The following is a 10,687-nucleotide window of genomic DNA, read 5'->3' on the forward strand; positions in this document are numbered from 1 at the left end:
GGTCAGCTTGTGCAGGCAGCTCTGTTGAATTTTGCTGCTGCTGCTCGGTGTCTGCTCTATCCGTAGATGCCTCCCAGAAAATGAGTGTTTGGGATATAATATCACTGATTTCCTTTCTAAACATCACTTCACCTTGTTTTTTAATAATATTTTTCCAAGTGCATCTCCACTGTTCAAAGGGACCATACCCCATTTGCTGCAATTATCTGGTTATCCTTTGGAAATTCCAGTTGTTGTGCTGCACAAATTGATTGTGCAGATGTTTAAAACACGAACAGATGAATCCAGTGAAATGTTGTCAGTGGTGTGTTGTCTCCCACAGTTCCACAAAGAAACTTGAACATATTTTCTGGCAGAGCTGCTCATTTTCCCAGGGTGGATATTTGCAATCCTACCTCTGTAGTTTGCGAATATCAAAATGAATGGTAAATATTAACCTCTGAGAGCTAGAATAATGTGAAAAATTACGAAAGTAAATGTTAGCAGAAATATCTGTTACACAGGCAAAGAGAGAGACAGCACTGAAAGGATTTATGTTATTTTTTGAGTCTTGGCTTGTACGGGAAAATTGTGAATCTTTCGATTGAAAGGAAAGGAAGACCCAATTTTTCAAAAGCAGCCTTGAAGGTTTGTTTTTCAGAGTTCAGTGACCTGATTCAAAGAACAGCCCTCTGTAAAAATAATTATGGAAGAGGGGGAAAAAAAGAAAATACTTGACATACTGTAAAAGTTACAACTGCAAACAGATTTTCATTCTCTTGTGCAAAAAAAAAAACAAAACAAAAAAAACAAAACAATCCAACCCCACAACCAAATGGTGAACAAATTTTATTGTTCTCTTTCTTACAGGAAAAAAGACTTGGTGACCCTTTTGGCTGTGTCCTCAGTGATTGATACCCCTTATGAGGAGCTCACATCTGTAGCTTATTTTTTCATCTTTCAGTGATGTCTCAGAGATGGGTATATTGAGGGCCTGAGTGATGCCAGAATGGGCTCAAAAACCCTTTGCTAAAACAATCACATGTAAGTGAAATAATTTGGAAGTATTTACAGAACAGTTTTTAAAGAAGAGATGCAACAGTGTTCCTCTGGAGATGAATTTCAGCTTTTGGGCATGGTGTGTGTCTGATTAGGATATTTCTCAGAGAAACACCTGTTCCATCATTGCTCTGTTTTTAGGTGATTTTCAACAAAAAATTGATGGTGAATTTGAACTGACAAAAGATATTCCAGTCCCTTCCATTTGGTGGGATTCTTCCTGTTTTCCTAAAACATTGCCAAAGCCAGCCCTGCTCCTTCACTGCATCCATGGGCACAAAATACTTCATCCCTCAGCACATTTCAAACCTTCACTTGACTTAGCTGAGCTGCTGCAGCAAAAAAAAAGTTGGAGATGAACTTGTAGCCCATGACTTGTAGCCCTGCACCGCTGCCTGCTCCTTCTTTACGGGCAGCCTGGCGGTGTTCCTGCCACAGCCATCTCCGTGTCATCCATTTCCTTTGTCCCATCCCAGAAGCAGCATCAGCAGAAACACACTGCAAGATCACACTGGGCTGGAAGCCAATGCAGATTTATGTCTTTGGGCTTTTTTTTTTTTCCCTTTGTGAGCTGCCTTTGATTTAAAGAGCAGCTTTTTATCACGGCTGAGGTGTTGATCTAGGGACCAGGGCTTGGCAGAGGGCTCCTGCTGACTGGCCCCTGGCAGGACATTTGGCCCAAACTCTGCTCGTGTGCTGGGTTCCTGCCTGCTTAGAATCCATTTGATGCTCTCTTCTCCTTGGAAATTGTCACTGAGGGAGGTTTTGAGTTGGTTTATTTTGTCACTGATGGTGATTCCCAGCTTCTCATGTGTGAGCCTTTCTGACAGGAGGTGATGCAGGATGGCAGCTCAGTGCCCCAGTGCAGCAGGGTAGGGATGCCCCCCACATTCAGGGTGATCAGGACAACCCCTATAACAACCAATAGCCAGCTTAGGGTTCAAATGATTACTATTGGTTCTGTGAGTGCTAATCACATCAACACCTAATTTGCATTCGGAGAATAATTTCACATTCCACTGGGTTGGGCCTAAAGTTGTTATACCTGAGCCAATCTTAAACTTTTCCCTGAAGTATTTTATCAAGGCAAATTTGTTCTGGTTCCACCAAAAGGAAAGCACTGAGCAGCAACCAACTTAGAGCAGCTCTGGGGGTTGGCTCCCAAGGCCTCCACATCTGCAAATGCTCATCTGCCTGCTGTCCCCAGCCTTTGCTGTTGTGTTGTTGTTTTGTCATTAACATTAATCGTGTCTTTAGACGCTCACTCCGAGTTTAATATTAATCACTGTAGTTTGTACGCTGACTTTTCCTTTTTGCTCGTGGCTGCGGGGTGCTCAGAGGCCCCGAGCACATCCTTCCCCCTCAGCCAGTGAGGCAGAAGGAGGAAAGTGCATTAGGAGCCCCCTGAGGAGGAGGCACAGCACTTAAAGGACAGAAATGCTCGTTGGGTGTGGTGGCGGGGAAGCGTGGCTGTCTGGGGGTTTTGGGATGCTTTAGGGGCTGTGGTTGTGCTTCCTGTGCTGCCCAGCATGTCCTTCCTCCCTGTGGAACATCCCAGGACAGGTTCTTCATTAATCAGGAAGCAAAACTTCCCAGGGAAGTGGAGTGGAGGGTGGGACCATGCTGGGAGGTCCTGCTGATCCATCAGGAGTGGGAAACCTTCTCTGATCTGCCACTGGGATGGAGAGGTGCAGGCTCTGCGTGGATCCAGGGGATGGTAAATTCCTGTGTTTTTGTAGGCAGTTGGACAATATGTCCTGTTAGGAAAAACCCACAAATTTTTCATGTGCTTCTCGCCTACTCCACCTCCTCATCAAACTAACCTCCACACGGAGAGGAAGTCACAGAGTGACTTTATTTATTTATTTAGCTGTCACTTGACTGAATGACAACCCATTTAGTTGTCAGCACAGACTAACACGAGATGTCAGAGTTGCTCTTCAGACAACAAGAGACATTGGATTATTGTCTTTTAGAAACTTACACCGTGATTAAATCCATAATAAAGCATTATTCCTGATTATGGCTTGGGCTGTTATTTCATTCAGGATTTTTTTTCTCAGGTGTTTGCCGGGTTCTCCTTCCCTTGGGATGCAAAGGACACCAAGTGTGGGGTCTCTGCCCCCACTGCCAGGAAACTTCAACCCCCTGTCTCACCCCACACCCACCAGAGAAGGTGCTGGAAGAGCCATTGTTGACAGTGACTTCCACAAACCACAGGGAAAAGCCCAGAGCTGAGACATCTATTAAATACAGTTCAAACAACACTGCACCAGATCCGTTATGAATATTTAAAAATAGGTTCTTAAAATTAGGAATTGCCTAGCGAGGGCAGTCATTAGTGCAGGTTTCATTAGGGTGGCAAGTTATCAAGTTACGAACTAATTTAAATTATATCTCTTGAAATATCCTTTTTACATAAAACAGGGGGCATCGGGCTTGTAAAATAGACTGGGGCTTAAATGTAAGCTAATAAATATCTAATAAGTTCCAGCACGTGTTTAAACTGATCTAACAGACAATATTCTGAACAAATATTGTACCGTGTAACCAGAGTGGCCTCGGACAGCCCTGGAAGCAGGTGTGGATCATTTTATTTGCTTTTTCCAGGTCTTCCCATGCCATGATCCCTCCTCAGTCCTGCTGCTCCTCTAAAAGCACATTTACACACCCAGCCTCTACCTGAGCCCAGCATCTGACTCTGTTTCCCCAACTAATTCATTAACGAGTCCTCCGCGCGCCTTCGGTGCCTCATATCCATTATCCTCATTTAATAGTTTAGCCTAAGGATGTCTTTCAATATAAATAATCTTCCACAGTGTTTAGATAGCACAGTTGTGTTTCTTTTTATAGCAAATGGAATGATCTCAAAGCATTTGACCAGATTATGAATCACAGAACACACGGCAGAGCAGGTACAGAACCTGCCCAATTTTTTTTTAGGTGGGGGATATTTTATCCCAGCAGTGCTGCATCTCCCACACAGACAGAAATTCACCCAACATGTGTTCAAGTCATTTTCTCCCTCTGAATTTTAGCTGGCCACGTAGACTTTTAAAGCACCCTTTCTGCCTTAAATGTAGTTTTAAATTGCACCTAATATTTGGTAGGTAATTCTTTAAAGCTGTTAGCACCTATTCACAGTGTAAGTAGGGGGATTTTTCTTTTTCATGTGTGCCTTCTGGGATGTTAAAGGATCCAAGACTGGGGATGCAATCTCAATCCAGAACTGATCTCTGCAGTTTCCTGCAAGGGTGAAATGGGAAAAGCAAAATATTACCTTATTAAAAATTGCTCAAAACACATCTTCCTTGTTAAATATGCAGAGCTATTCAAAAATATTACCTTTCTGGGAACACTAACAATACTCTGATTGCCTGAGTTACTATTTCCAGGACTTGGTTTACTGCTAAGGAAAAATTAGGACTCCAGGTGAACAAATGAATTCCTGCATTTTCTGAGGATCAGAAAATGAACATCCTGTACTCTGGAGAGGAGAGAGGCTTATGTCAGTTAATGTGAAGGCAGGAGTCACTCAGATTTGACCACACAATTAAAAGAAGCAGGAGATAAAGTTAGTAAACACACAGTTTTAGCAGTCAGAAAAGCCCAGGGCTAGGAGAAAATTAAAGCACTATAAAACTGAAGGGTCTGTACTCTCATTAAGATATTCCTTACAGGAATATCTTAATATCACCAGCATCAAGGAGAGGCTGAAAGCAACATTGCTCACACCGATATAACTTTGGCACTCGTGCTTATGGTATTTACAGTACTAGAGACTTCTCCTTCACAAATTAAATTAATTTGAAACCACTTATAGGCAAAGTCCGTCCATTTCTGAATCTCTTCCAGGCTGCTTTTGCAAACTGCATTTTCTATATATAAATCATCTTACAACTCTCTCAGTGAAATTAATTCCACACACTGTGTCTGCTAATGAGAGTCCACCCGTTATTTTGCTATTGCAGACACTCATCAGCTCGCTTTAATTTACAGGAAGCAATCAGCATCTGCAGAGCAGAGAGCCTGCAAAAGATGTCTTTAGCATTTATTGAATCTAAATGTTTGCAATGCCTCCTCACCTCTGAAGCAGTCCCACGCAGAAGGTATTTTAGGATTAAGGTTCCAGGAGAACTGTTGCCTTCTCCAGCAATAATCTAGCCCCTAAACCAAACATGTGCTAAATGATTGAAGAATAACTTGTAAATCATTTACCTCTTCCTGCTGCTAGTTTTCAGCGGATAGTGTTTACTCCGTTCCCAACGTGATGGCAAAGTTAAATTTTCATTTTGCTGAAAAAGAGCAGAATACGGAGAAGCCTTTCTGCTTGTTATTGCCTAATGTGGAAGGAGCTGGATCTCAATCCCATGGATCACAGATGTCCTGTCAGGGCTCATATACACTGAGTGAAGTATTTGCATCCCCGAGCCCGCTGATAGACTGAGCATGTTTGTCTACAAAGTGCTTTTAAATGAACTAATACATGATTCATGTGGGCTCCATTGAGCAGAACACCAATCTGTCTGGACACACTTTGCTGTAGGCTTGACAATGGGAACATTTCTCTAGGTGAGACAGGTACAACCAGCCCCTGGAAAACAGGGAGCCAGCGGGGCCCGTGGCCTGGCACATCCCAACCCTGCACGGGGTCACTCCAAACCCTGGCTCGGAGGTTGTCTTTGGGATATTCCTCCTCCTGTCTCTCTCTGGGTGCTCGTGACACGAGCAGAGCACAAGCTGTATCTGCTCAGTCATGCTTGAGCAGGAGAGGAGAGTGCACCACCTTTATTATTTATACAGGGATACAGTAGGATTCCTTGCAGTGGAGGAGGGAAAAAAAAAATTGATCCCAAGTATACTGTTTCCTATTGAACTAAATAGATTTTTAATCGAGTCTCTGCTCCTTTGGGTAATTGACTTAACAGTGCGGGCAAATTAATTTCAGATAAACTATAGCTGGGATTTTCCAAGGAGCACAAGGGTGCTGGGGAGTCAGCTCCAGTGCAGCAAGAGCAGGGCAAATATCTTAATTCCTCTGGCTTTCCAGGCACATTGCAACACAAATGTTTAGACCCAGAGCTGAATCCGGCAGCTTTTATGCTAGGAAAACTCCCGCTGAAGTCAGTCAAAAAAGTGACTCGGGAAAGACAGCGGAAAATGGCTCCAAAAATTCCCAAGTGCTGCTGAATGTGTTACGCACACATAACCTCCTCCCTGCATTTAATAACCTCATCTGAATGTGGCTCTTTGCAAGGCATTGTTGTGCAAGGCTTTCTGTGATATTTGGCACCAGCTCCAGGATCTTATCTGCTCAGAAAAGCCCTTGGAACAATTTTATGTTCCGGTGACCCAACCAAGAAGCCCACTCCAGTGGTGACAGGCTGGGTAGCAAAATTAGCATCGCTCTGCAGCTTCAAAACATCCCCTTTCCTCTCTAGCAAAGCTTCTTCTAGAAAGTCTGGTAAAAAAACAAAACAAAACAAAACAAAACAAAAACACCCACCAAAAAACATTTAAAAAACCCCAACAACAAAAAAAACACCCAAAACCCCAAAAATCCAAAAACCATACAAAAAACCCACAAGAAGCAAAAACCCCCCAAGAAAAGAAAAAAATACCAAAAAACCCCCAAAACTAAACAACCAAAAAAACCCCAAAAAACCCAAAAAACAACCCCCTAAAAAATAAAAAAAACCAAAATCAACAACCAAAAAACCCCAAAACAAAACAAAAAAAAAACAAACAAAAAACCCAAACCAAACCAAAAAAAGAACAGCAACAAAAAAAAAACCCTAAAAACCAGGGAATTTGGAGCATTCTGAGTTCTACTGAAGTCCTAAACAGACATGAAAATATATGTGCCCCATAATTTGTGGCTGAGGGGTTCTCGGGGCATTGTTCCTGCTGGCTTTTCCCAAATCCAGAGCCCCAGAGAGACAAGGGAAGCTGCATTCCCTTGTCCAGGCTGGCAGCAAAGCAAAGGCCAGAGGAGGAGCCCGAGGGCTGCATTTTCAGCCCTGATGGCTTTTGTCTGCTTGAGACAGGCAACTTTAGACATTTTACCTCCCCCCAATGTCAAATCTTTCACGTACAACTCTGTACCTATAGCAACGTACAGAATAAAACTCCTTCCAACATTTTGTAAGGAAATGAAAAATACACAATTTAAGAATTAGTAGCTGCTTTCCGTGGCTGAAAAATTATATTCAGCAGACTGGAAACAATAAAAAAATACTGCTGTTATTATTAAGGAAAATTTACTGTATGGAAAGGTTGTGTTTTACATATTTTGGTGCCTTAGTCATCTAACTTCAGTAATTAAAGAGAAAATCAACTGAACTATAATTAAAATGAAATTATTCCTCAGTTGCCAGTTGCAATTGTCATGAAATCAAGGAATATGATAAATCATACTCTGTAGTATTTATTTTTTCTGAAAGAAAGTATAAATATGTGAATATATAACTTTTCTCCCAAACACGTCTTAATAAAAAAAATTGTAGTATTTTTCCTCTCTGCAGCTGTTTGTAGATCTGATTATTTGAGATTATCTACCATATTTTCTGTTATTATATCATATCCTGTTAACCTGGCTGCTTTTATTGGCATATCCTGAGTTACCATGCAGAATTTTATCATTTATTACCAAAATTGCCATCCAAAATTTTGATTGGATGTGGTTTGGCTGCTGGTTGGAAAAGGCTGAAATGATGCTGAGATCTGAAGGTGCTGTGGTTAGGGAAGCTTGGATTTATGAAAATAAAAGGCACAAACTGGATATAAAGAAAATTAATTAAAGGAAGAAAATATACCATCGAGATCTGAAAAGCAGGAAACTCAGTTATGGGTTTTTTTTTGGTACTCCTGTAAAAATTTGTTACCTTTAATTAGCAGCTTATTAGCAATAGCAAATAATAGCTTCACTAAGAGGAATTTTCAAAGTTCATGTAAAAAGCCGATACTTTTTCCAGGTTTCTCTAGCAATAAGGATGAAAGTCAGAGCAGATGAGGGAAACTCTTTTTCCTCTTTGCTGCTCCCCTTTTCCTTGTTTGGTTATTTGCCTGCCTGGATCACCTGGGATGCAGGAGCCAATCTTCTCAGCAGAACTTTATGCCAACTCAAATATTTTTCCTTTTTTCCCTTAGAAGGGTATTAATATGATATTTAATAGTTTCTAGAAATTGTCATGTGGAAGGAGGGAGGGGTCACCCGCAAAGGCTCTGGACTACTGCAGGGAATTCAGGATATTATGGTGAATTTTTAAAATAAATATTAAACACATGATTTAGCTGGTTTTCCTTCCTTTTCTTTGCAAATAATATGAAATTAAACACTATTTTAAAAGAACTTTCCTTTTTCCCCTGTTGCTTAGCTCATTGCCCTCAAAACTTTGAACTCGACTGAGCCGTTAATTACTCCGCAGTGACAGATTCCTATTGGCTCTTCCTACTGGTTTGCTCCATTAATTTCTTTTCCAAAACACGGCACCTGCTGAACAGCCCCACTCTCTGTTTCTGACCCCTCCAAAAATGCTGTTCTGGAGGCTGGACCCACTCCTCCTGCCAAAAGGGGATTCTGGATAAATGTCCAGGATACCTGAGGCTGGTGGGAAGTGAGCCAGGTCACTGGGAGTAAACTGGGGCTCTGCAAGGGTTCCTAACTGGGAATGGAGCTCCTTCCTGCTCCCACTTAACCCCAGTGTTATTCCAGAACAAGCCTGTTGAAATTAAGGGAGTTATCCTGGCTTAACACCAATGTAATTGAGAGAAGAATCTGGCCCTGTGCTCTTGGCATGACTACTTTTTTGGCAGATTTGGCCACTAATGCTCTCAATGGGTTTTGAGCTTACATTTAATGGCATTACATTTATTTTAATATTTTTTTAAATAGCTAGTGTAAATTGATTCTACTAAAAAAAAAAAAAATCCCTTTACCTACTCGTGTTCATTTGTATTTCAAATGGCCCATTACATTTTCACTAACAATCATTAGAGCTGTGTGAGCTTATTGAAGCTTAGGCTTGGACTGAAATTGTAAAAACTGCCAGGTCTGGATTTTTTTAATGCTGGAAATAGCACTAGAAAAGGGTGGGTGATTTTTTTTTTTTTTTTTTTGTTATAATACATGACTAAGTAACCTGAAATATGGTTAAGCTGTAGTGAAAAAATACACTGCATTATTTTTTAGATCCTCCAGTGGAAAATATGGGCACAGCCTGGATGAACTCTAATCAATATATTAATATGAAATCTGCCAGATTTAGGCAGAGCCACTGGCTGTAATTTTAGTTCTGAGCCAAAGAAACCTGACAAGAAGTTGGTTCCAAACTTTGAGCTCAGAAAGCAATTCGAGCATGATGAAGGAACAGAATCCTTACAAGGATTTCCACTCATGCCCGGCGTTAATCCCAAAAGCAGGACTCCAAAAGAGGAACACGTGCCCCTGATGTCTGTGTCAGCTGTTCCTGCAGCGGGGTGGGAACACGGGGTGGGAATTGGGGAGTTTTTGGAGAGAAGGCTGCGGAGGAGAGGGAGCACCAGGTGCTGGACCTGCTGAGCGCGGTGTCCCGACAGCGCTCGCCGCCGAGGTCATCTGGGGCCTCTCTCCAGGGCTGGGGATGATGCATTGCTCCTTCAGTCCTTGGGATTGGGGCTGATTTCCTGGGAAGAGTGCCGGCCAGCTGCAGATCCCCATTGCCCATCTGTCTTAGCAGGGGCTGGGGCATCCCGTGCTCTGCTGGCAGGTTCTTGCACGCTGCTAATAGTACCTCTTCTAATTGTTGCCATTAATTCAGAGGAATAAAGAACAGGTATTAATACAGATATTTAGCCTCTTACCTCGTTCACATCACAGCCATACTGCTGGAGTAGAGGTACACATGGAAATATGTGCAGCAGTCTGCATGGGTAACCTGAAAACACTCGGAATATTGGTTTGAGATAGCTGAATATGAGGTCATATGCCAGGGCACAGCTCTACAAGGCTGAACAGCTTAGGCTGGGTGCAATTGTTGGCCTCTGAACAAGCTCCCTATCAGAAATGTAGTGAACAAACACTTGAAGATACAAAGAGTTTTTTGACTTGCGCTGTTGACTGACTTAATTCTCACAGCCCCCACCAGGACCTCTTCCAGCCTATTTGCTTCTTTTTTTCTTTGCCTACATCTACATTCAAAGGATCTCTGATTATCCCTCTGCTTTTCTTTTTAACTTCCCTTCATATGACACAACAAAAAGAGAGCATAGCAATATGAGTAGTTTTTGCCTAGATAATTTTTTTTCCCAAAAAAATTGCCTCAATATTCTTTGCATTTAACTCCTCCATGCTCCCATTTCTGGGCCAGGTCAAGTTGCTTTGAGTTGTATCACTACTGCTTGCATTTTCTCCTCTCCAGCCTCCTTTCCATGCTGAGCCATTGGCAGGTCCCATCCTTTTACATGACTTCTTCCAGGTCATTGATACTTGGAGTGGAGAGTGCTGTCCTGACATTGATCTTTCTGTGCCCCAGTAGGCACTAAAAACAAACAATATTCAGTTATACCATTGATTTCATGGATTACAATTTTTTCCCAATTATGTTCTTGTTAAGCACCTTGTAAAATACATCATGTCACACTGCTTGTCTCCTCAGTTTCATGGTGAAAC

Source organism: Lonchura striata, chromosome 6 (genome assembly GCF_050655825.1).
Source record: "Lonchura striata isolate lonStrDom1 chromosome 6, ASM5065582v1, whole genome shotgun sequence".
Classification (NCBI taxonomy): domain Eukaryota; kingdom Metazoa; phylum Chordata; class Aves; order Passeriformes; family Estrildidae; genus Lonchura; species Lonchura striata.